The 27,675-nt window shown below is 46.8% G+C and overlaps 1 long non-coding RNA gene across 1 annotated transcript in view; it reads left to right on the top strand.

Moving 5' to 3' along the window:
- Positions 1 to 1,567: 1,567 nt before the first annotated feature.
- The window catches only part of LOC138265332 (uncharacterized), a 31,499-nt gene continuing 5,391 nt past the window's right edge, over positions 1,568 to 27,675 (top strand). The window contains exon 1 of the long non-coding RNA XR_011199343.1: positions 1,568 to 1,802. This is a non-coding gene — a long non-coding RNA (uncharacterized lncRNA). The remainder of the gene's footprint in view (positions 1,803 to 27,675) is intronic.

Below are 27,675 nucleotides of genomic sequence, written 5' to 3' on the forward strand. Positions count from 1 at the left end.
GCGCCTGTATTCACACAGAGGGCACGACTCACAGGCTTAGCGCCTGTATTACAAATGTATTTGGCGGGGCTCTGTATGTGAGTGCTCGTGTTTGTGGTGGGAGATGCCAACATGAGATTTATGCATTGGGGTCGTAGATTCCAATACGAGACATATGCTTTGTGTTTGAGGTGGGAGATGCCAATACGTGACATTTGTGGGTTTGGGGTAGTAAATTCCGATACGAAACATATGCTTTGGATTTGGGGTCGTAGGCGTCAATACGAGACATATACTTTGGTTCCCGGGTCGTAGATGCCAATGCGAGACATATTCTTTGGGGTTAGGGTCGTAGGTGCCAATACGAGACATATACTTTGGGTCTCGGGTCGTAGATGCCAATGCGAGACATATTCTTTGGGTTTGGGTCGTAGAAGCCAATAGGAGACATATTCTTTGGGGTTGGGGTCGTAGATGCCAATACGAGACATATGCTTTGAGTTTGGTTTGAAGATGCCAATACGAGACATATTCTTCGGGTTTGGGGTCGTAGATGCCAATACGAGACATATTCTTTGGGGTTAGGGTCGTAGATGCCAATACGAGACATATGCTTTGAGTTTGGGTAGAAGATGCCAATACGAGACATGTTTTTTGGGTTTTTGGTCGTAGATCCCATTTCGAGACATGTGATTTGGGTATGGGGTGGGTTGGACCTCCAGAGCAGAGTTCTCTGCACTCTGTGGGGGTCCGCATGTCTGTTTTGGCATCTTTACATATGAGGTAGGCTCCACTGTCATAGATTAGGGGATGCATTTACAGGGTGTGGTCTACATGTGTGTATTGGGGGTTAACAGATATAACGAGGGGTCCCCCGCGATGGGGTGGAATTGCAAATGTATTGCAGGGCCCCAAATATGAGGTGCTATCCATTAGTATGGTGCGGTGCCGGGGAGCCCAAAGCTTGGGTGCCCCAGGTATGGGGTTGGAATATTGGAGGGGATTACCAGGTTTAAGGGTCCTGAGTGTATGGTGGTCTCATAACCAGGCATGGACAGACCCTGCAGTTATGGAGTGTGAAGTAGGGTCCTCGGCTACGGGGTGCGGTCCTAGGGTGTGGGTTGGGGCAAGCACCTGCCTCTGGGAGAGGCCCCAATCTTGGGAGGACTACTTTGCTCAGGCAGGTGAAAGTTACCTCTTCTGGGTCGGCCATTGGTGTGGCATGTCTCAAGTATGCGTTGTGGGCACAGATGTTGGGTGTTCTGGGCTTGGGCCTTGCACTGGCTAAGAGTCTCAGGTGTGGAGGGGGGATTCGGATAACGGGGTGCACCTGGAAATTCCAATTGTCTAGCTACAAATGGTTCCTAGGGAATGTACCTGCCACATTCAGGTTTTTTAACATTAGACTATCCAACCGGCGTGTATAAAACACGGGATATTGATGTCAGTTGAAACAAAATGTCACCATTAAACAGGTGCAACTGGAATTAAAACGGACTTTCTCATAGCAGGCCAGCGGATGTCGAAAGCCCCACATGTCGCAAACGCATCCTCCAGGAAGTGTTTAGGTGATGGGCACCCTTGGCTGGAGTGGCGGCTCCAGGGCTGGGCAGGGCCTCCTTGCAGCCGCGGCTGTGGGAGTTGCAGGAGGCTCGAGGCGGCCCGGTATCTCCTCGGAGCACGCATTCCTCAGCACAACCCTCCCTCCCCACCCTCCATCCCGCCTCTGTTTGCTGTTCTCTGCCGGGAGGGAGGGAGAGGACAACAGTGTCTCCAAGGCAGCAGCAGGAGCAGGCCTGGTGGGCTCCCGCCCGGAGGCGCAGGTGGGTGAAGCCTGGTGGCAGGGCGCAGAGGCGAGGTCTGCGCTGTGTGTGAGACCCTGTGCCAGTCTCAGGAGGTGTGGCGGCCCTGGCACCAGAGCGCAGAGTGAGTGAGGCGCTAGGCGTATGGCACCTTAGCCGGGGTGGGTGAGACCATGCGGAGGTGAAGCAACCCTGCGCCGTGTGTGAGACCCTGTGCCAGTCTCAGGAGGTGTGGCGGCCCTGGCACCAGAGCGCAGAGTGAGTGAGGCGCTAGGCGTATGGCACCTTAGCCGGGGTGGGTGAGACCATGCGGAGGTGAAGCAACCCTGCGCCCTGTGTGAGACCCCGTGCCACTGTCAGGGGGGAGTAGCAGCCCTGGCACCAGAGCGCAGAGTGAGTGAGGCGCTAGGCGTATGGCACCTTAGCCGGGGTGGGTGAGACCATGTGGAGGTGAAGCAACCCTGCGCCGTGTGTGAGCCACTGTCAGGGGGGAGTAGCAGCCCTGGCACCAGAGCGCAGAGTGAGTGAGGCGCTAGGCGTATGGCACCTTAGCCGGGGTGGGTGAGACCATGTGGAGGTGAAGCAACCCTGCGCCCTGTGTGAGACCCCGTGCCACTGTCAGGGGGGAGTAGCAGCCCTGGCACCAGAGCGCAGAGTGAGTGAGGCGCTAGGCGTATGGCACCTTAGCCGGGGTGGGTGAGACCATGTGGAGGTGAAGCAACCCTGCGCCGTGTGTGAGCCACTGTCAGGGGGGAGTAGCAGCCCTGGCACCAGAGCGCAGAGTGAGTGAGGCGCTTGACGTATGGCACCTTAGCCGGGGTGGGTGAGACCATGCGGAGGTGAAGCAACCCTGCGCCCTGTGTGAGACCCCGTGCCACTGTCAGGGGGGAGTAGCAGCCCTGGCACCAGAGCGCAGAGTGAGTGAGGCGCTAGGCGTATGGCACCTTAGCCGGGGTGGGTGAGACCATGCGGAGGTGAAGCAACCCTGCGCCCTGTGTGAGCCACTGTCAGGGGGGAGTAGCAGCCCTGGCACCAGAGCGCAGAGTGAGTGAGGCGCTAGGCGTATGGCACCTTAGCCGGGGTGGGTGAGACCATGCGGAGGTGAAGCAATCCTGCGCCGTGTGTGAGACCCTGTGCCAGTCTCAGGAGGTGTGGCGGCCCTGGCACCAGAGCGCAGAGTGAGTGAGGCGCTTGACGTATGGCACCTTAGCCGGGGTGGGTGAGACCATGCGGAGGTGAAGCAATCCTGCGCCGTGTGTGAGACCCTGTGCCAGTCTCAGGAGGTGTAGCGGCCCTGGCACCAGAGCGCCGAGTGAGTGAGGCGCTTGACGTATGGCACCTTAGCCGGGGTGGGTGAGACCATGTGGAGGTGAAGCAACCCTGCGCCCTGTGTGAGACCCCGTGCCACTGTCAGGGGGGAGTAGCAGCCCTGGCACCAGAGCGCAGAGTGAGTGAGGCGCTAGGCGTATGGCACCTTAGCCGGGGTGGGTGAGACCATGCGGAGGTGAAGCAATCCTGCGCCGTGTGTGAGACCCTGTGCCAGTCTCAGGAGGTGTAGCGGCCCTGGCACCAGAGCGCAGAGTGAGTGAGGCGCTTGACGTATGGCACCTTAGCCGGGGTGGGTGAGACCATGTGGAGGTGAAGCAACCCTGCGCCCTGTGTGAGACCCCGTGCCACTGTCAGGGGGGAGTAGCAGCCCTGGCACCAGAGCGCAGAGTGAGTGAGGCGCTTGACGTATGGCACCTTAGCCGGGGTGGGTGAGACCATGCGGAGGTGAAGCAATCCTGCGCCGTGTGTGAGACCCTGTGCCAGTCTCAGGAGGTGTAGCAGCCCTGGCACCAGAGCGCAGAGTGAGTGAGGCGCTTGACGTATGGCACCTTAGCCGGGGTGGGTGAGACCATGCGGAGGTGAAGCAATCCTGCGCCGTGTGTGAGACCCTGTGCCAGTCTCAGGAGGTGTAGCGGCCCTGGCACCAGAGCGCAGAGTGAGTGAGGCGCTTGACGTATGGCACCTTAGCCGGGGTGGGTGAGACCATGTGGAGGTGAAGCAACCCTGCGCCCTGTGTGAGACCCCGTGCCACTGTCAGGGGGGAGTAGCAGCCCTGGCACCAGAGCGCTGACAGAGTGAGTGAGGCGCTAGGCGTGTGAACTGAACCTTAACCGTGGTGGGTGAGACCATGCGGAGGTGAAGCAACCCTGCGCCCTGTGTGAGACCCCGTGCCACTGTCAGGGGGGAGTAGCAGCCCTGGCACCAGAGCGCTGACAGAGTGAGTGAGGCGCTAGGCGTGTGAACTGAACCTTAGCCGGGGTGGGTGAGACCATGTGGAGGTAAACAAACCTGCGCTGTATGGGACACCCTGTGCCACTCTCGGGAGGTAGTAGCAGTCCTGGCACGAGAGGGCTGACAGAGTTAGCGAGGCGCTAGACGGATGAAGAGAACATTAGCCGGGGTGGGTGAGACCATGGGGAGATAACGCAGCCATGCACCGGGTTTGAGACCCTGTGCCACTTACTGGAGGGACGGCAGTCCTGGCATCAGAGCTCTGACGGTGAGTGAGGCGCCTGACCAGTGAAGAGAACCTTATCCGGGGTGGGTGAGACGATGCAGAGATAAGGAAGCACTGCACCGAGTATGAGACCCTCTGCCACTCTCAGAAAGGGCAGGAGTCCTAGCATCAGAGCGCAGACAGTCAGGGGAGACGTCCGACCAGTGAAGAGAACCTCAGACGGGGTGGGCGAGACCAAGCGGAGGTAAGGCAGCCCTGCACCAAGTATGAGACCCCGTGCCACCACGGGATGGGTGGCAACCCTTGTTCTAGAGCGCCGACAGAGTGAGGGAGGCGCTAGACGAGTGATGAGAACCCTAGCCGGGGTGGGTGAGCCCATGGGGATCTAAAGCAGCCCTGCGCCAGGTATGAGACCCCGTGCCACCACAGGATGGGTAGCAACCCTGGCTCTAGAGCGCCGACAGAGTGAGAGAGGCGCTAGACGAGTGAAGAGAACCCTAGCCGGGGTGGGTGAGACCATGCAGAGGTGAAAGCATCCCCGCAACAGTGCCCTGGCGGGGAGTGAGACACAACACGATAGCCTTAGCCGGAGTGAGCCAGGCCCCTGTGGGGCAGAGGCGCCCTCCACCACCGTCCTGGTGTGACGGAGAGCCAGTGACCCAAAGAAGGGGCGTCCGTCCTGGCACGTGACTCTGAGTGACCCTCAAGGCCGGTGACAGACGCCTGGCACCGCGCGGCCCGGTGGCTCCTTTGGCACCGACAGGCTCTCAGAGGAGAGTCAGCAAGCCAGAGCTTAGACCGGACAGGAGGGAGACTTTGTAGCCTGGAGGGGTATTTGCTCGGTGATTTCCACTGGGGGGCGCGAGAACGTTGAATGGTTTATGTTTTGAACATTTCCGCCTTTTTTTATCCATATTTACGTTCTGGCCATCTTACTGGTATTTATCCATATACATCTTGAGGCATATTTAAGAGCCCCTAGTGTTAGGAAACTATTCTTCAACCCTCCTCAGAGTGACGCAAAGAAAACACAAACACCAGGCAAGGCTCTGGAACAGATGAAATGCTTTTATGAGGTACCAAGGTTTATTGGCAGGCCAAGGCAGAAGGCAGACGCACATCCCAGTGTAACGTCTTACAAGCTGGCATCTTCTGCCCTGAAGCATATAAGTCAGGCATTTATATATGTTGATAAGTGCTGTCACTGCACAACCCAAAAAGGGGACACAGTCCAAACATGGGCACGCACATACAAAAGAAATGCTGCACATACAAAACTAGAAGTCCATAGTGTAAAAATATACAGAATGCAGTGTGAGCATGAGCACGTGAACAGACAACAGGTGGTCTCTAAAGAAATGGGGGCTGGGTTGCTGGCTGAACTTAAAGTGTGAGACTGAGCTAAACTTAACAATGTGGCCTGGAGAGGTTTGTTTGTACAACTGGCATAGGTGTCAGAGAGGTCAGTAGGGAAGTCTTACTGGGATTCAGATAAGGGTAAAGAGAGTTGGAACTAAAGTATAATATCTATAGGTACATACATGTGAATATATATTTTTCCCAACAATATCTCCTTTTTGATAGTAATATCATACTGGATTGCAAAAAAATATATATATACATTGCAGAAATATAGTAATAACATATCAAAAATACATATCTTTGGATGGCATTACACATTTTGTTCAGATGAAACACATATATTGTCATCTAGATATACATCTATGAGGTATTCATTATTTAAACATAGACTAAATGATATGCTAGTATTTAATCTAAAGCATTCATGTGTTATGGGTCTATAGCCATTAAATCAAACATTTCTTTGTGTGCTTCCTCTACATCTTGTTGTATTGTAAGATATCTGAGGGCTATCTCCTGCTCTGTAGGATGTAGGACTTTAACAGCAGAAAATGAATAAATGTTCTTACTACAGAACTGCTGGAGCATGGAGCAACAGCACTGGAGGCAACACAAAAGTACCACTATTGTTATAAAGATACCTAATAGCGCTAGAACTAAGCTCTTCAGCCATCCTGTTGGTAACCATGACCAAAGCCAGGACCAATTATCAGAATCAGACATTTTCTCTGCTCCATGAAATATTCTAACTGCTTTTTTAATTTGGGTGACATCCCTTGCTATGTTTCCACTTTTATTTAAAAAATAACAGCAAGAGGAATTCAACAAAACGCACAGTCCTCCTTGTTGTAGTGTCAGGAGGTCAAGGGCAATTCTATGTTGGATAGTCATGGCAGCCACTGAATTAATTTCCACCTGCAACTCTTGAAGTGCATCTCTTGTTGCATTGAATGCTATGGCTAGCTCAGCAGACATGTTAACAAGGGCCAATTCCAAATCATACACGCCATATCCAGGGATTAATATACGCATTAGCTCAAAAAATAGACCTTGTCTAGCCTCCAGAATAGGTGTATGTATATCTCTTTGATACCTATGAGCAAAACTCCCCAAGTTTAATGGCTCATGCGCTGCAATATGCGGTACAACTGAAATGTTTGGTGTTAGATAAGAAATAGCACACATGCCTTCCCAATGCCGCGGAAGCACCTTGTAAGCCTTAGTTCCACAAATGAAATACATACTGCCCTGTAACTGTGTGTCCAATGTGTGATATTTACTGAGAGGAAGGCCTACCCCCTCAGGGAAAGTGTTCTGAAATTGGTCACACCATTTATAATCAATCCATGCAGAGTTTATAAAAGTAACATTTGCCCACGGCGCCATGTAAGAGCAGCGAGCTGACCATAAAGGATATTCTAATATTTTAGAAATCACACTTGGTGCCCTAGTATAATAATTTTCTTGTTCAATTAGTGGATCATATAGAAGACCATCAGGTGTTATCAACAGTGTTTCTCCAAGAATAGTGATGTTCCAGTAATGTAAAGTGTAGGTAACTTTCTTTCCTTGCCTCTTAGTTGTCCAGATCCTACTTATTAACTGTCTGTCCTTTAAATTCCAATTACCCGTGTTATCATCAAATTCTAATATGTTAGGACACTTGCTACTTGCGAGTTATCCTAAGTATCGGGAATCTGGGTTACATCCTGAAACTTGATGCTTTATACATACAGGAAAAGCACTGTCCTCTGCATTGTTCTCTCTCATAGGTGACACTGGGTATTCAGCTTGAATATTGGGCAGTATGGTACAACGTGGGTACCATCCAATCCTTCCTTCTCCACAGTCCCAAGTTACATTTGGTATAAGGCATCCTTTTCCTTGTGCATAATTCTGTATAGGCACAGGTGTCCCATGTAAGCCAATGGGGTCATTGGGGTTTCTGGATAATTCTCTACACATCCAGCAGTTTTCAATACCTAAGACTTGGGCTACTTTCTCATGTACCGCAATGAGGGGATGGTCAGCTGTTTGTCTAAATACTGTTAGGACATACAAAATTAAAGTACTAAAAAATATTATTTGTACTATGCAATGCATTTTTTTTTTTTTTTCAAAAGTTATAGAAATAGATATGAAGTCTGTTCAGTAAGGCAATGGCACGCAGTGTGCTGTCCTCGTCTTCCCCTACTAGTCTGCAGTAGTCTTGTTCAAGGGCGGTTTCACGGACCTGCCCTGCAGTGTCCTCTTCAGTCTATTTTTCTGCAGGTGTGACTATCACCTTTCTTCGAGACTACGTTGTGTGCTTCACTCAACTGCTTCAGTTGGTGTCACCTGACACTTGATGACGGACCCTCAGCATGGCTCTTGGGAATGGTCTGGTCTGTCTCCCCTTTTTCTGGTAAGCTGTGCTGCTCCATGGGTTGCATGTGCTCATCCGTTGTAGGCACGTCGGTCTTTGTTGTTGATGGTGCGAATCTACACTTTGTTCCGTGAATCCACTCAGGACGTCCCTGTACCTTCACCGCCGTCCGCGTCACCAGTAGCACAAGGTGTGGTCCAGTCCACCTAGAACTAAGAGAAACATCTTTTATTTTTCTCACCATGACTATGTCTCCAGCTTTAAAAGGATGTGTGGGCTCTGAGGACGGATGGGGCAAGGCTTCCTTCACCTGGAGATGGTGATGCCTCAAGACTGATGACAATTTTATAGCATAATCAGAAATGTTTTCATCTGTCCACAGCAATGCTGCTTGAGATGCTTGTAGAGGCAACCTCAACCCCACAGACATAGGCCGCCCCATCAGTACCTCATGGGGGGACAAAAGGGTTGTCCTAGATGGAGTTGCCCTTATGGCATGCAGCACTAACGGTAGAGCATCAGGCCATTTCAGGCCTGTTGCATCAGTTGTTTTTGCTAATCTATTTTTTATAGTGGAGTTCATCCTCTCCACCTGTCCTGAACTTTGGGGGTGGTAAGGGACATGCAGTTTCCACTCTATTCCCAAACATTCACACATCTTTTGCACCACTGCAGCCACAAATTCACCCCCTCTGTCGCTATTAATGCCTTGGGGGACCCCAAATCGGGGTATGATATCTTTCATCAAGCATCGCACCACAGTTGCCGCATCATTCTTCCTTGTGGGAAACGCCTCCACCCATTTTGAAAATTGATCTACACACACCAGCAAATATTTGAATCCATTCACTGGGGGCATATAGGCAAAGTCTATTTGGACATTGGTAAACGGCCCCTGTGGTACTGGCAAGTGATCATGTGTAGCAGGGGACCGGCCTTTAGTATGCTGGGCACAGACAAGACATTGGGAGCAGAATTGTGCAGTGAAGGCTGTTATCCCTGGTGCAAACCATTCCTGTCTAATTAGCTCATTCATCCCCCCTTGTGCCATGTGAGTGGGTCCATGAGCAAGCCTTGCAAGGGGAAGGAACATACTACGTGGAGCCACAGGTCTCCCATCCTGGTGGACCCACAATCCCTCATCATTTTGCAAACACCCAGCATCAGTCCACACTCTTTCCTCAGCTAGTGCTGCAGACCATTGTGCTTCCTTTACATCAGCTAGTAACAACTGTCTCTGAATAAGCTGAATTTTAGGAATGCTTTTTGCCATTAGGGGCACCATTTGTATTGGCTGTAACATGCTTTCTCTTGCTGCTGTGTCAGCCTTGGCGTTTCCTCTGGCTATCCTGGTGTTAGCCCCTGTATGTGCCTCGCATTTTATTACTGCTATGCTGTTGGGTAGTAGTATTGCTTTTAACAAGTTCTTTACTAAAAGGCCATTTTGGATGGGGCGCCCTGCTGCTGTTATGAAACCACGATACTGCCACAGCTGGCCAAAATCGTGGACAACTCCAAAGGCATAACGTGAGTCAGTATAAATGTTAACACTTTTCCCATCGGCTAGGATGCATGCTCTTGTTACAGCATACAGCTCAGCTTGCTGGGCAGATGTGCCAGGGGGCAGAGCTGCACTTTCAATTATGGTGTCTACTGTTGTTATCGCATACCCTGCTCTGTAATCGGTGTCTGTTAGTCTACTGGAGGAACCATCAGTGTACCACTCATAGTCTGCCTTTTCTAAAGGTGTCTGTTGTAAATCTGGTCTGGGTGTGGTGCATGTTTCTACAACCTCAACACAATCATGGTCAGGGGTCTCATCAGAATCACCTATGGCAGGTAATAATGTTGCCAAATTAACAGGGGGGCATTTTTTAAGGGTAAAATTAGTGTTAGACAACAATGTGACCTCATAACCTGTGCGCCTGGCTGCCGAAAAATGCTGTGTTGCTGCTGATGACAACAACAACTGTACCGAATGTGGCACATAAACAATACAAGGGTAGTCCATCACAATGGGAGCCGACCTCTTTACCATCACAGCGGCTGCCGCCACTGCTCTCAAACCGGCTGGATGCCCAGTCACTGCCGAAGGCAAAGTCACAGAGTAATACGCCACAGGTCTTTTTCCAGAGCCATGCTGCTGTGTCAGTACACCATTTGCAATGCCGTCTTGCTCTGACACATAGAGATGGAAGGGTAGTTTGTAATCAGGGAGCCCCAATGCTGGCGCAGTACACAATGTCCCTTTCAGTTTCTTGAAACATTCTGCAAGTTCATTAGTCCATACAATGTTGTTTGGTGCATCCTGTAGTGTGCATTTCCTCAAGAATGCATCATAGGATCTGTACTCAGGGATCCACTGGCGGCAGTAGTTCATTATCCCCAGGAAGGACATCATTCCTTTCTTGGTGGACGGTGGCTGCATGCTTTGAATCATTTTTATTCTGTCAGGTGATATGCAGCGCGTACCTTTGGATACCACATAACCAAGGTAAGTCACCTCTTTTTGGCAGCACTGAAATTTTGACAATGAGGCTTTGTGTCCTCTCTTCTGGAGGTGGTTCAGCAGAGCTACAGTGTCTTTTTCACAAGCCTCTAGTGATGGGGATGCCACAAGCAGATCATCAGCGTACTGCAAGATGACACTGTTGCCTTCCAGGTGTAGGCTGTCCAGGTCTCTCTTTACTGCCTGTGCATAGACCGTGGGACTCTCTGTGAAGCCTTGGGCCAGTCTTGTGAAAGTGTACTGGGTATCTTTTATTGTGAAGGCAAAGAGGTACTCACTCTCTGGATGGACTCTAATACTAAAAAACGCACTTGAGAGATCTATAACTGAGAAGAACTCTGCTTCAGCAGGTATAGAAGATAATATAGTATTGGTGTCAGGCACAACAGGTGCTAAGGGAACCACAATGTTGTTTATCTGGCGTAAATCCTGTATGAATCTATACTGCCCAGTGTTGCCCTTGGGCAACGGCATTATTGGACTGTTACAGGGGCTAGTGGTCTTTTTGATGATACCGTGTTGTAAAAGGGACTCAATCACAGGTTTTATTCCCTCCTCTGCCTGAGGTGACAGTCTGTACTGACGCACATAAGGTAGTTCTGCATTCTCCTTAAGCTTCACTTTATGGGGAGGGCATGTTTTTAACAATCCTGCCTCATTTTTGTGTTTTGCCCAAACCTCTGAGTTCACTTGTTCTAGGACCTTGTTTTTTGTCAGCTGTAAAGCCATATTCCCTTCAATCTTGTCAAAAACTGCAGTCCTGTCATTTCTGAGCATACACAACGTCCAACACCATCCTTCTCCATCTCCCAACACAGACACAACTCCCAAAGGAAATGTAAAGTCCTTAGTTCTTGGTAAGACCCGGAGACGTTGGACCATGGGGCCCAAATCTTTAGGGTAAAATCCTGGTGCTACAGCTATGGACACATGTGGTTCTGAAGCTGGTACTTGAAATAACCTCTCTTCCTGTGATCCTAGCTTAATGCTGGCAGCACAACCCTCTTTTCCTACATACAATGTGTCTTCATGCAACTCCGTTGTCCAGTACAAATATTTGTCTGCCATGTAGGCGTACCATTCAGGCACTGGGCCTGTAAAAAATGCTGCAGTACAGTTTTTTTGGCCCAGGTACTAATTCCAACTGTACTAACTTGGTCATCAAGTCAATCTCAATGTCAGTGCTGTATTTAAACAATTCTTTAAACATGTCATTGTAGAAATCTCCCTGAAACGGGGTCCATTGGTATCGTGTTGGAGAGAGAGATAAAACTGGGTTTGGACATAGCATAGAGTCCTCACTCAATTTGCAAGCAGTAAGTGCTCTATTAGCCAATTCCAATCTGTCCTCAGGCACTTGTAAGTAAATCCCATTTTGTGAAAAATATAAGGTTGCATGCAATTTACAGAGGAAGTCTCTTCCCAGCAAATTGATGGGTGCATCTGGTGACAGAAGAAACTGATGGGTCGTTGTGAAATCCTCAACAGAAACTGGAAGGGGTTCTGATAACTCTTCATGCATCAGTATTCCATTTACAGCTACAGTAGTTACTGTTTTACCACTACTGGGACCCAATTTGTTTCTTACTGCAGAGATAGTTGCACCACTGTCTATTAGGAAATCAATTTCCTTACCTCCTACCTTAATTGGGAACATGGGATTCTCCTCAGGCGTGTCAGATACCTTCATCATAAAGCACTGTGTTCGCCGGTTTTCTGTTGTTTGGGTCATCTCTCTCTCCACGTGGTCCTATGCTGATCCATGTCGCTCCTGAAAGGGATTCCTCAGGGAGTGCTGTGTTTGGTTGATGTCTCTAGGCATGGGTGGTGCTGATGGCTGGACCTTGTCCCTGTCAAACCTGTCATACCTGTTGTTTCTGTCTTTTCTCTCATACCGGTCATTTCTGTCATTTCTGTCTCTTCTACCTCTATAATTTTTACAGTTTCGGCCCCAGTGCCCATACCTCAGGCAAACATAGCACTGATCCCTAGCCAAGTCTCTTCTCTGGTATCCTTGTCCTTCATCCTGTCTATTACGCGCCCCCTGATAGTACATTCCCTCTGGCTCCTCCTCTTGCTGTACTTGTTGCAACATCATCCCTTTGTCAGTTTTAGCTGAGTCCTTCTTTACTTTAAGAATGCCATCCCTTTCCATAGTTGCCAGAAGTGTGCACAACTCTTGATATCCCTTAGCAGACCAGTCAGGGTGGCGTAGTTTACAACTATGGGCCACAGATGCTAATAATCCATTCATAAGGGTCTGAGTTGCTAATACTTTATATGCCTCTGTTGTGCGTGGTACACCTGCACTATTATCCCATGCTTCATTGAACCTTAGGATGTAATCAGCCACTGATTCCCCTGATTTCTGCAATGTGGCTGTTACTTGAGAAAAATCACCATGTTTTACTGCTAAGCCATTTATTGTGTCCCTGACAGACTCTAACCAATTCATCAATCTATTTTCTGTGACATCTATATTATTAGTCAGTATTGTCCAGTCCCTCTCCTGTGGAATTTGGAACGCACTCTTTACTAAAGACCATCTGCTACCATATCCTAGTTTTAGTAACATTTCTACGTCTCTGGGAAGGGGGGTATAAGCAATGCATATTTTATGGAGCCATTCATAATATTTCACACTGGCTGTGAATGGGTCTGGGGCATCCTTAGCCATTTGAGCTGCTTCCAAGGGGGTCCATGGTTTTAACATTGCTGTCCCTCCTAACACTATTTTTGGTGCAGTCATTCTAGCGTTTAATAGTGCATCATCAGTATAGGAGTTCTCACCCTTTCCTTTTAGCGCCCGTGTGCAAGACTGTGTAAGTATCAGCCGTTCTCTGCTATCTATCTTATCCTGGAGATTATGAATGGAGCGTTGTATTTTCTCCCTTTCTGTGTTCACTTCTTCCTGGAACCTGTCTGTCTCCCGCCTTCGTTGAGCTAACTGCCTGTGTTCCTCCTCATTGTTTTTTCCTTGTGCACTCATCCCTAAATCCTCCCTTAGACCAAAAGTGGAAGTTGGTACAGGGGTTTCAAAAGCAAGCGGTATGTCCCCCCCAAAGGACAGGTGTCTATTCAGGATTGGTGTTGTGGCACCACCTTCTCTGGCACTAGTTGGCATGTCAGATACCCTAGTTAAATCACCCTCCAGGGAAATATGGAAATAAGGCACACAGGGCACGCCTTGTTTTGGACCCAGAGTCTGCTTGTGTGTGTTATTTCTTTCACAATGTACATAGGGGCCTGAAAGTGATGGGTAAATTGAAGTTGTTGGAGGAGGTGGAACTGGCCCCGCAGAATGGATGCATTGATCCAATCTTAGGGGGCTGCTCTCATTGTTATTTCTACCTGTGTTCCAGGAATTGAACTCACTATTCACATCCAATCTCTGTCTTTTCCTTTCTTCCTCTGTAAATAACAGTATCTCTTCCTCAGTTATTGTACTACTCATTATTTGCTCATTATTCCCTCCTTCCCCCAATTTTACATAAAGGCCATGAGGCTTGGAGGTCATAAAAATTTTCTTCAATTTATTTATATCAATATACACCTGGCGGTGACTCCAAATACACAGCAGAGCAGCAGCCCTTCTCGAAGTAGTGGCATTTGGTATTGTTTTAACTCTGTCTATGTCAGCTGTTGTCAAACCACAGTGGTTACATAGTGACAGAAAATGCTGCTCTGTTTGCACATAGTTACTTAATTCCAATAAACATTGGCTATATGTTGTGGGCCAATCCTTTGCTAATTCTAGTTCCTTTTTATTATGTTTTTCGCATTCCCTGTTCACCACTGCCACTGCAGAACAGTCTCTGGACTCTGTGGAGACTATTTCCTTGCCTTTTCTTTTTGAAAGGAGAGCTTTCTTCTTAGCAATGGAAAGCCACTGCTGCAAGCAATCGCTTATGTAGTGTGAATCCCATGATGGGTCACCCCGTAATTCTATAGTTTCTGTCAATAGTTCAATATCCTCTACCTCAAGAGAACTAAATCTAGGCCACTTCCCGTTATTCCCTTTCCAAGTCCAAACTAGCGCGCAGAAAGGTGTCACATATTCCAGACAATTTGTATCTTCTAGAACCTGGGCTGCAGGGCTATCTGGAGGTAATTTGAAACCTTTCTCTCCTGTCAACTGTTTAAACAACTTTTTAGTCTTTTTCAGCATTCTAGGGCTTATCACCATTACATTTCCTTTAGACTTGCCGCTGCCCATTGTGCCCTTCCCTCACAATTTTATAATCTGAAAAAATAAACACAATGGTTGTATCCTGCAAAAAAATTGTTAAACAGGGGAAAAAATGTTATGCGGTGGTGGATAGAGAGAGAGATAGAGAAACCAAGAGCTGTTGACAATTTAGAGGCACAACATAAAACAGTTTTTCTTGTCTATTGCAGTGCTGCACTACTTTACAAATAATTCAAAATCATTGCAATGAAACATAGTGACGCATTTACACTTAATCAACACATAATTCAAATACAGCCATTGATCAATGACAGACTATTTGTTTGCGCGCGTTTCAAAATCATTTCTTGTGTTCCGGCGCCAGCCGATCAAATGCTTCCCAAGCTACACTCCAGGAGGGTTTTAAATAATTAATTAATTTATTTTCTCTCTGGGATTCCCATTAAACAAAAACAAAATTCTCTTCTTTCTGTTCAGGATCTCCTGCGTGGAATTACAATTCGCCGTACGAATTTGCCACTATCATTTAACGCAATGATACGGATAACTTTGTTACTCCTCAGTCACCTATTTAAGAAAAAAATTATCTTCAGTCTGGCCAGGTTCTCCTGCGTGGAATTACAATTCGCCGCACGAATTTGCCACTATCATTTAATGTAATGATACGGATAACTTAGTTACTCCTCAGTCACCTATTAAATAGCCAGCTATATTTTTATTTATATCAATCCCCAGTTTAACTCTTAGCTAAGCGTTGAAAGGCCACAACAACAGGCATTCAATTAACTTACCCGTGGTGGCATTTCACACATCCCACTTCTGACGCCATTTGTTAGGAAACTATTCTTCAACCCTCCTCAGAGTGACGCAAAGAAAACACAAACACCAGGCAAGGCTCCGGAACAGATGAAATGCTTTTATGAGGTACCAAGGTTTATTGGCAGGCCAAGGCAGAAGGCAGACGCACATCCCAGTGTAACGTCTTACAAGCTGGCATCTTCTGCCCTGAAGCATATAAGTCACTTAATTAACCTGCACTTTCAATAGTTTCCTAACACCTAGCACCACATTAGCGCCATTTTTTTATGCTAAGATGACTTTTTTAATTACGCCATATTTACAAAGTGGTGCATTGCATGCATTGCGCCACTTGGTAAACCCTTGCGCCACATTATGCTTGTGCCAGGTATAATGTATGCAAGGGAGGTGTTCTGGCCCTAGGAGGCATGCAAAAAAGATTTCACCGCACCATTTTTGGCGTAATTTTTAATGCCTGCTCAGAACATGCGTTACAATGACGCACCCATAGAAATCTACGGCCTCCCTGCACTTTGCTAAACTAGCGTCAACATTTTTGACGCTAGTGTGGCAAAGCATCACAATAGCGTAAAAAAAATAATGATATTCTGCTAACAACCACCAGGGTGTGCCGAATTATAAATACGGTGCAACCATGGTGTCGTTAGGTGCCAGTAGGGGGCGCAGAAAAAGTAGCGCATCAGCTCTGAAGCGCCATTTATTTAAAAATATGCTCCTATGTGTTTTGTGAACTGATGAGGTGATAACTTGTATATATATATTTATTTAATGGATAAACGTGCACTTAAACTTTGATGTCTGTTAGGTTTGAGAACATCACGCAGCCTAAAATAATAAACACACATTAAAAATGAGTATACCAGCACATATACAAGCTGAGATTTGCAGTAATTTAAACAAATTTCATTGGGCTTTGTAACTCCCCATGCTGCTAATATGTGAAGCTATTGCTCTGAAGTCATTAACCTCAGCCTGGCCAATCACTGAAAAGAAGCCAAGCTATCTGTATTTTTCTGCTTTAAAAAAAATACGGAGAGCATAGACAACGTTTTCTGTCTGCATTTATCTGTAAAAATCAGTAAAATGGGGGAAGGAAGCCCTACTTATAATTGAGTGCTGCTACATTCACTGCTGAGTCCGTGTGCATGGCTGTGGGGATGCTGGGTGAATGAATGAGAGAATGGAGGAATGGATGCATGACTGAGTGATTTTCAAGATTTTCAGGGAGTGCTTGGAAGTGTTGGTTTTGTTCTTTTTTGGAGGCTAAGGGGGGGGGGGGAGTGAGGGGGGAGTTTCCAGGAGGTGTAAAGAACATCTGCAACAAATGATACCCCACACTCCTGTGCCTGTATTACCATCCTGTGAAGTTGGCAAATGATGCCATTTTCACCTATTGTCATGGTAATCAAGGGGCGGGTGTTCTTGCTGAGCAAGCAGGATTTGTCGTCTTTGGTCATGTGCTCCGTTGAGTGGAACATCTCTAGATTTCTGTCTGGGCCTTGTAATCTGTAATATCTTTTGCGGTGCTTTGGTGTAGCTAATAGGTTTAGAAAGAATCATAGCATCTGGAGCCCAAATTAAGATGTTAAAAAAAACCTCTGTCCCCATAAGTGGGCCTCATGCAAGATGTTTTAGAAGATTTTCGTTGGCATTGGTGATGGGGCTGTTTCTGTGTCCTTTGTAACTGCTTGAAAACCTTGCTTGCCAATTATTGCTGGGCCATGTATAGGATCCAGGCCTTCCCCTCCAAGCTAAAGAAAGTACTATGTAGCCAGCCATAGTGCCCAAGTCCAGCCCCATTGTTTTGGTGGCAGATGTTCGTATTGGCAGGGTCCATCGATGATGCATCAACGGTGGTCCTGGATTTGAGCTCAACTCCACCTGGAATAGCTGCATTGCGGTCCTCTAGATGCTTATTGTAATTGCAATATTTCTAAAGCACTTACTACCCCTGACGAGGCGTTGAAGCGATTTCCGGTCTCAGGCACGCTACTCCAGAACCCAAAAGGATTAGTGGTGGATTAGTGCAGGGAAATATGAGTTAATCTGAGCGCTGGACATGCGAGGCTGTTAGTTGGATTGAACAGAATAATAGACATAGAAGAGGGAAGAGTCTAGAAAGTGCTAATTGGGCGATCGCAGTAGTCAGGTGAGGTTTGGGATGAGTAAAAGGAGAGATGGAGGAGGTAAGAGTTTGCAGCAGTGCTTAATTTGTGCTTGTTGTTTCCGGGGTCCAGCACCGGCACTTATTTTGGAGGGCCGGTGCTTATTTTTCCGCCTCAAGCATTTACTGTGAGCAATTAGACACATATGGGAAAGACGGAGGGAGAGAAAAACGAAAAAGCGTCCCAATGGGAGAAATCAGAAATCTGTAAGAGTGAGTTGAAGGGGCAGGGAGTGGCTGTAAAAGGATTAAAGAAGCCCGAGCTGGCTTCAGGATTACGCTGCCTCAGTATTCCGTGTTCGGACATTTAATTGCAGCAGCCACGACTTTTAGAGGAGAGATTTGAGCACCGGCACATTTCTATTTAGAAATTAAGCACTGGTTTGCAGTCTTATACCGAAACTAAGCACTGTTCCATACTTGCCCGTCATGTCTCCCTGGAGCTTCAGTAGCGCAGTTTGTTTCAGCTTTTCATATGTGATTAAATGTGGGGCTGGGCTGTAATGCATAGTATTTAGCAGGTCAAACTTCGAAAATGCCCTCTCACAAAGGCAGTGACATTTCCAAATATAACCCTTTGGTAAATCACTAGACATGGGGTCAGAAGAAACTAAGGCCTAGATTTACAGGAATCTGGCGCATCAGTACTGATGCACCAGATTTCTTGCCACCCCACCACCACCTAATGACACCATGTCAGACCATGGCGCATGTTAGGCCAATAGCATCAACATTTTTGATGCTACTGTGGTGCTTTGCTGCACTAGCGTCAAAACGTTTCACACTAGTGCAGCAAAGTGCAAGAAGGCCCACTGATTTCAATGGGTGCATCCTTTTAACACCTGCTTTGAGCAGGTGCTAAAAATGACGCCAAAAATGGCGCAGTGAAATCATGTAGATTTCATTGCACCATTTGTGCAGGTCTCCTAATGCCCCCTTACATACATTATGTCTGGTGCAGGCATATTGTGGCTCAAGGGGTTGTAAAGTGGTGCAATGCATGCATTGCGCCATTTTGTAAATATGGCGCTGCAATTTTTGCCTTGTTGAGCCACATTAGCATAAAAAATTACGCTAATGCGGCGCTAGGGCCTTGTAAGTCTGGCCCTTAATCTGGTTCTGTGTATCTATTCAATTTATTAGTACCTGCACCTGGGCTTGGACGGCCTTCCTCTCATTGTCACCATCCTCTTCTTCTCCTCAACATTGTCTTCCTCTTTCTGCTCTGGCAACGGTGTGGCAGAGGCTGCAGCAGATTTACCAGGGGCGGTTCCTCCGCTATGGTGGAAGAGCGTCGCCCCCCGACCAGCAGCGCCAAACCTTTAAAAATAAAACAATAATAAAAGATGATTATTATTGTTTTATTTTTCAAAGGGCGGGGCCATGGGGGTGACGAGCACTGAGGGGAGTGCACAGAGCACTCAGTGTGCATGTATGACTGGCCGGCCGTCTCGGGCCGCCGAACCACAAATGCGCACAGGGCTGTCTCCAACCCGGCTGTGTTGCCGGGCTGGAGAAAGCAGGCCCAGGCTCCCAGTCTGCATTGGAGTGCCCAGCCAGGGCTCGCGACTGAGATTTACAAGGAAAGAAAGAATCAGTAATCATGCTGCTGAGGCTCTACAGAAGTCCCAGTTGGTCGGGTACCAGTCGCCTGTGATGTCCCAGTTAAACACATTGAAGGCTCTACCAATGAAGTCTCTGGAACTCGGCTATAAAATGCTTACATCATTTGTTTAGAGGAGTCACTGAAGCCCACGTGAATCAAAGCAGTAGAGATTCAGCGTTCTCCATAGGAGGGTAACCCCTATATGTTGAAAATCTGCATTTTTCGCAAGATGTCCATCCTTTTTGCCTGATAAATATTGCTGATATTTTGACTTTGTGCACCCAGAAACCACTAACTGGTTTATAAATGCACATGCTTTCTTCATGGTACATAAGTTCCTGGCATTTATTTCTCAGCCGCATGCGCACAACCAGCCTGTTCTTTGCATGGGAGAGCTACAGGAGGGCTGACTCCCTTCAAAGGGCAACATAGGCGGAGGAGGGAGGAGAGAGGGTGAAAACTACCTTCACAGGAGGCTCTGAGAAGAGATGAGAGAGGAATGTGTCAGACTGCCGAGGCCAACCTTCTAAGGGCTGTCACAGCTGGGTTGCCGGCCAGGGGAAAGATGTGTTTTCAGCAAGTCAATCAATCAATCAAAAAAAAATTATAGAGCGCGCTACTCACCCGTGAGGGTCTCAAGGCGCTTGGGGGCGGGATCAAGGGGGGGGCAAGGAGGGTCACTGTTCGAACAACCATGTCTTGAGGTCGAACATGGCGGCCGGTTGAAGCGCTGACCGCGAACTCCCATCGGACGAGAGACGCGACCTGTGACCCCTGCGACCCCTGACCCGGAAAACGACACGCTGAGTGCCGGAGCGGTGCCGGAGCTGGATAGACGCGTGAAAGGATCGCCGCGGCCATAGAGGGACCCCCTTGTTGTGACGAGGAGGAGGTTTGGAGGAGAGACGCCGGGGGAGAGACTGGGGGGGAGACTGGGATTGTGCTGCGGCAGGGCTCCTGGACTGGCGCCCTGGTGGGAAGTTCCTCTTACCGGAGAGGGCTGTCGGTGGCGGTTTTATTTTTTTTATTTTTTTTTTTTTTCTCGGTGTTGGGCTGGACGGAGCTCTCTGTTTTTTTTTTTTGCATGAGAAGTACACACCGATGATGCCATAAAACGTTAATTAACCGGAATACTGGATCCTTGGTAAACAATCGCATATTGGGTCTGCATGGGATTTTTTTTTTTTTTTTTTTTTTTTTCCCCTTGTGAGCCCCTTCTTTTGTTGGGACCACCCTCACCCACGGAGGTTTGTTGTTGACACCCTGTTGTCGTTGACTTTGGGCGCTGTCTCTTTGCTTTGAGGGCGGTTTCGGCGTTGCTTCTCCCCAGGTTGGGAGATTTAATTAAAAACACGGCGAACAAGGAGGGGGGCGAAATTGCTTCGGCGAAAGGTGGTCGGGGGGTCCCCTGGAATCAAGCTTTAAATTCCAGTATTTGGGCTGAAGCAGTGAGGGGTGTGCGACGAGGGAGATCTTATACCTCTCGCTGTTCTCTTCGTGGGAGTTTACCGGAGATTTCGGGGCTTTCCACTAGGAGTAATCTGAACAGGAATAGGGTGGGAGGAGAACGTGATACCAGCAGAGCCTCTCGGTGCATGTCTCCAATCAAACGCCGCCCCAGGGTTGTACGGACAGAGGTCAAAAACCTGGTTGGTGCAAGGACTTGTAAGCCCGGCCCCCTGGGTGTGAATGATAAGCCCCAGACTTATTCATCAGAGACTGTAGCAGTTATAAACCCTGGATTTAAGACTCACGGCGAAGTCTCTTTAAAGGGGACTGATCAAACTCTGTCATCCGTGGGCCCTCCTACCCCTCTCTTGGGGGAAGGTCAACCTGAACCTCTGGGGAGGAGTGAATCATTGATCACAAGATATTTTCGGACCACTACCTTTCCATCGCAGGATATGGCAAATAGTCAACTAACCTCAGATGATTTAGAAAGGTCAAATTTAGCTATGCGTTTGGCTATGCGTTCGCCCCTAAATCCACTAGACAAGGATCTAGATGTACAGGCAGAGGATTCCTCTAAAGTATCGGCTTTGTTAGAAGTGGAGAGTAACCCTCTCAGAGGTACAATGTCTTATGGTATGGATGTACAGGCCCTGCTAATCTCTCTTACTAAAGAGATTAGGGAAAAATTTGAGACATCAGAAAATAACCAAACAAGGATTCGGGAAGTATGTGAGGCTTTGGAAAATAAAATCACTTTGTTATCAGATCGGATGGGTAAACTCGAGACTGTGGTGGCGGCCCATGAGGAGCGGGTGGCAGCTCAATCTGATGATATTTCACAATTAAAACGTGGGGAAAAGTTGTTACAGGACAAACTAGAGACTTTGGAAAATAACATGCGGAGAAATAATATCAGGCTTTTGGGTGTTCCTGAGGGATTGGAAGGCGAAGATATTAAGGGCTATGTGATCGCTTTGATAAAAGAGGTTATCCCAAATACAGCAGTGTTTAACTTGGAAGAGGATATTCAAAGAGTCCATCGCGATCCGTTCAAGAAAAATCCCGGGAGGAAGAATCCTAGGAGGATTCTGATAAACTTCAATACGTACTCTATCAAGGAAAAAATTCTGTCTGAAGCCCTCAAAGTTGGTGTTTTTTCCAAAGGGGAATGGGCCTTCAGGATAAGATCGGACTTGTCTAAAGCAACGTTAGATAGACAGTGGGAGTTGGGAAAATTTATGCGCGAGCTTCGTTCTCTTGGGGCTACCGTACAGCTAAGGTTTCCGGCAGCACTCCGGATCATGTGGAAGAACAAAATGTATAACATGAGAGATCCGGGGGAGGTTAGCGCATTCATAGACCAGATTAAGGCGTCACAATAAGATCTAGTGGAAAGTATCTCGTCCGATGGGGAGTTCGAATTTAGGATAACAGGATGGTTATCCTAGTAGAATCAGGGAGGGTTCCCCAGGGTAGGGGGGTTGGGTTTGGGTGGGAGTTGGTGTTGGTGTTGGTGGAGGGGGTGGGAGGCACTGGGTGTGGGGGTTTGGGATGGGTTAGGGGGATTAGGTGGGTTGAAAGGATAAAAATAAGAAAGTCCTCATATGTTGTTTACCTAGGAGGGGGGTGCGCTGTGCTCATGACGTTTTCCTTTTCTCCTGACAGATATGTCTAAGTATGGGAATTTAAGGTTGAAATTTCTTTCCTGGAATGTGAATGGTTTAAGGGTGGTAGGCAGGAGGAGGAAGATTTTTGAATACTTAAGATTGGCGGAAGAGGAGATTATCATATTGCAAGAAACTCATCTCCAACAAACAGAGTGGGAGACCTGGGTTAAACGGTTGAATTGGGTTTCTCTTAGCGTATGCTCCTCCCAAACTAGTGTGATAAAAGGCGTGGCAGTTCTGGTCAAAAAATCCATAAAGCTTAGGATAGGATCGGTGCAAGTTGACCCTAGAGGGAGATGGGTAGTGGTAGAACTGTGCGCATCTGGCTATTGGGTCACGGTGGCAGGCTATTATGGACCTAACTTAGATGATCCCACACCGTTTCAAGAGTTATTCAATATTTTACTTCTAGCTAGATATCCAGTGGTACTAGGTGGAGATTTCAACATATTGTTAGACCCTGTATACGATAAGTCAACCCCTCGAGGTATGGATAACTCTCCTAAAATGAGGGCACAGGTGAAACAAGCCATGCAAGATCTAGGATTGGTAGACATATGGCACTGCAGAGAAGGCGAAGGAGACAGATATACATTTTACAATAAAAAATATGGGCATAGATCTAGGATAGATTTTTTTTTAATACACAAAAGCTTATGCCCAGAGGTCAGAAAGGTAGCCCACAATCCTGCACACCTCTCAGATCATTCAGCTGTAAAATTACACTTGGATATCAGGGTCGTAAATAAGGGTATTAGATGTATAATTAATCGCGCTATACTATTAGACGACTCTATAGTAGAAGCATTAAAAAAAGACACAAGAGATTTCTTTCTTTTGAACCAAGGTACGGCAAGTTTATGGTGTGTTTGGGACACCTTTAAGGCCTATATTAGAGGGAGGCTTATGAGCCTGGCAATATACAAACATCGTGAAGAAAAAGAGAAATTGGGAGATATGGAATTATCTCTAAAAACCTTGCAAGCTGCAATCCATAAAGCACGAGCAGAAGAGAAGGTCAATTTATTAGAGGACTTGATATGTCAAGAGGTTAATGTTCGGACTAAGCTAGAGGTTTTTTTGGAAAATCGTAGTAAGATAAAGTGGGAAGCTAGTCGATACGCTCACCATGAATATGGAGAAGGTTGCAGTAAGCTACTAGCATGGAAGGTTAAGTCAGACCTCTCTAAAAGATATATTTCAGCAGTCAAATCGGACTATACGAATCAGATTTGTGTGGAGCAAGAAGAGATTGAGGGGGCATTTGTATCTTTTTTCCAAGACGTATACTCAGAAAGCCTGGTTAATTCAGACGAGTCGATTAGTGATTTTCTAGAAAAACTACACCTTCCAGCTCTAGAAGATTCCGAAAAGACCCTATTAAATTGTAAAATAAATGAGGCTGAGCTTATTGAAGGCATAAAAGCGTTAAAAAAAGGAAAGGCCGCTGGTCCAGACAATCTACCTAATGAATTGTACAAGGTTTTGGGGGAAGTTATTAGTCCATTTTTATTAGAATTATTTAATTCTATGCTGGTTGAGGGGGCTCAGACGCCTAAATCCTGGAGAGAGGCTATAATTTGTCTAGTTTTAAAACCAGGTAAGGATCCAATGTCTTGTGCATCTTACAGACCCATCTCCCTGTTGAATGCCGATTACAAACTGTATACAGGGATTTTAGCCAGGAGATTAGGGAGTGCTATAGGTAATCTGATTCACACGGATCAAAAGGGTTTTATGAAAGGGAGGTATCTCCAGGATGTAACACATGAGTTATTCGCTGCAATAGACCTGGCGGAACAAGAAAAGGCTCTGTTGGCGATCCTGACGTTTGATGCAGCAAAGGCTTTCGATCGGGTTAATTGGTCTTTTTTGAGGTTAGTGCTGGAAAAAGGAGGCTTGGGATTTCCTTTTGTTAGGACAGTCAGGGAATTGTATAGACGCCCCTCAGCGAGAATTCTGGTCAACGGCCAGTTATCACAAGAATTTAGGATTTGGCGGGGTACGCGACAGGGATGTCCATTGTCTCCCTTGCTTTTTAATTTATATATTGAGCCTCTGGCAATTTCTCTTCGGTTAAGTAAGGAAATTATTCCATTTCAAAGTGGGGACTGGGAAAAAAAAGTAGCATTATATGCGGATGATCTTATGCTATACATCAAGGATGTTAGTTCTACCCTACTTGCGTTCAATACTTTGATGGAGCAATTTGGTAAATTTTCCGGTTACAGCGTAAACACAGAAAAGACAGAAATAATGTGTTGGAACTTGACTTATGCTTCTCCTTTAGTCAAACAAGAGATCAGATATTTGGGTATTCGATTAACAAATGACCTAAATGAGGTACCTAAACTAAATTTTAACATAACATACAGAGAAACCAAAAAATTGCTAAAGACGTGGGCCGCTCTCCCTCTTTCCATAATTGGAAGATCCAACATTTTGAAGATGTGCATTCTCCCAAAATTTACCTTTTTATTTAACACTATTCCATTAGAGTTTAAGAACTGCTGGTTTAAAAAACTACAGGGGGATTTATCCTCGTTTGTATGGGCCTCCAAAGGAGTAAGGATCTCGTGGAAAAAGATGAGTAGAAAAAAAGAGTGGGGGGGCATTGCGTCTCCAGATTTCTTCAAGTATTATCTGGCATTTCAATTAAAAAACATCAGAAACCTATTGAATAAGAAGTCAGAATATGATCCGGCTTGGAAAGCCTTAACGGCACACCTCGAGGAAAGAGCAGATCATTTTCTATATAAATTCGGCCATCCTAAGTACTTCAAGAAGGTACGCTTGAAGACACTCAGGCATGCATGCAACATTTGGATGTACTTTCGGAAAGCGCTAGAGATACCCTATTTTTGCAGCTCTGCCCCCATTTGGGATTCACCTGGTACTCCTGAATGTCTTACTGATAAATTATCAATTCCTTTGAGAGTGAGTGGGATTGTAAGATGGGGCCAGATAATGGAAGGACCAGAACTGTTAAGCTGGTCGACACTTTATGAAGGGACTGGAGGGACAGTCTCCAAATTCAAGTATCTTCAGATAGCTAGTTGGGTTAAATCGCAACAAACAGGAGAAATAGGAAGGAATATATGGGAAGGAAAATTAAACCAGAAAATCATTAATAAAGAAGTCGCTATGTGGTACCATGCTCTGTTGGAAGCAACAAGGGATGGGATATCCCTTCCCTTGTTGAAGTGGGGGGGGATTTTTCCAACTCTAGATGTGAAATCTTTATGGTATAGGTCCTGCTCAGAATTGTGGTTCACGACCAGCCCGGCAGAGTTGAAGAAAAACCACTTGTTCACACTTCATAGGGTTTACTGGACGCCGGCTAGACTAACAGCTATTGGGAAAACTCAGAAAAACTGTCCGAGGTGTGGTGACGATAAGGCAAACGATATACACATGTTTTGGCAATGTTCAAAGTTGTGGGAATATTGGGAGGAGATAGGAAACACTCTAAAGATAATATTTAATGTGAAAGTAAAATTGGATCTCTCTATGGTGGTGTTTGGGGTCAGCGAACAGGGTATGAATTATCAAAAACTGTCAACACATCAGGAGCATTTGTTGTTTGTATTAATACTCTTGGCTAGGCGAGAAATTTGTCGTAAATGGGTTGACCCCTTTCCCCCCCGCTCTAAGGATTGGCAAATATCTGTAAATCGAATGTGTATAATGGAACAACGAGGTCCCCTTTCTAGAAGGGATAACTTCTGGATGAATTGGGAAAATGTCTACCAATAGTTCATTACTTCCCTTTTTCTCTTTTCTTTCCCCCTTTTTTTTTTTTTTTTTTCTTTTTTTTTTGTATATTACTGTGTTGCTGTCTGGTCTCCGCCTTGTGCAAACTTAGTCCAATGATTAGTACTCCCCTTACCCAATACTGGGTGATGCTTTGGTTTAAGACTAGGTTTCATGGAAAATAGTATATCCTGGTTGATGGCATACGATTGGGAGAATAATAATACGTAGACCAAACGGGATGTCCTAAGGGTTACGTTTCCCTCGTTCGGAACTATTCTTCTCTCTTCCAAAGCAAGGGTGATAATTATGAGGACAAAAAAAAAAAAAAAAAAAAAAAAAAAAAACATGTCTTGAGGTTCTTTCTGAAGAGCAGGAAGTCTTTGGTTTTGCGGAGGTTGGTGGGGAGGAAGTTCCAGGTTTTGGGGGCGAAGTCCTCCAATGACGTCTTAGATCTAAGGTCAGCAAACCAGTTTAGGTGAGACCCGCCTCATTATTCAAGGGAAGAGAATCAGTGTAAAGTGGGCCGAATAAGGGCTCAGGTTTGAACATTAGCAATGTAATCTTTTGGAAGCTTTAAGATGACTATTCACTCAGCAGGTTTTTCGACTTAGAGGGGGGACCTGTAGTAAACTGGGGAGCAACTGGGGATGGAGATTCACAATAAGGACGTTCCCACCAACTTCTTCTAGGCGCTATTTGTGATGGTGTTTCAGATCGAAGTATAGACTTTGACACAGGCATACCCCTGCTGCGAGACTGGGACACAGACCCTCTGAAGTGGTGGGAGGTTACTTTGTGGCCTGTAAGACACCGAGTCAAACTTAGTGAGACCCTCAAGAGACAGTGCAGAGCAGGGCGTTTGATTACAGAGGAAAGACCACCAAATGCTCAAATGTACATGCAGCTGGACCTGGAAGCGAATGAGAGACTGCCGAACTGTGGGTGTGAGTGTGACCTCCCCCAACCAAGCATTGTGTGTTTTCTTCTACAAAAAGATCAGTATATGCTGATATCTTGGTACATCCCGTGGCCTTAACTCAGTGCCAAGAAGACCCTTGATATGAAGCAGATCATCCAACCAATAGTGACTGGTCCTGCACTGTACTTGGCAAAGATTTTTTGTTGGAAACTAAACGAATTGACAACTCACACTGTCTGTGAATTAGTATCTGGAAAGAGGTCTGTCCTGAAAAATGTGAGGACTTTGGACTGAGCTGGTACCTGAGAAGGAGTGGGGAGGCGGTCTAATGGCCTAGTCAGATTTGGAAAGACCAAAGAGAGCCTATATGTGATGGAGATGCAAGCCGGGACACCCCTAGCGGAAGTCTCTGAAGTTTGGAGGTTCCTAACTTTGATTGCATGCACAAGGTGGCTGACTCTTATCCAGTCCCTCTGGTCTGAACTAAGGCTCTAGGCAATCTGGAGCTGAGAGTTGTGATGTATGAGTGTATGGGGCAGAAGCCTCTAGGGGCAACAAGCCTCCACGGGCCCATGAAGAA

This window comes from Pleurodeles waltl, chromosome 11 (genome assembly GCF_031143425.1).
Source record: "Pleurodeles waltl isolate 20211129_DDA chromosome 11, aPleWal1.hap1.20221129, whole genome shotgun sequence".
NCBI classification, from domain to species: domain Eukaryota; kingdom Metazoa; phylum Chordata; class Amphibia; order Caudata; family Salamandridae; genus Pleurodeles; species Pleurodeles waltl.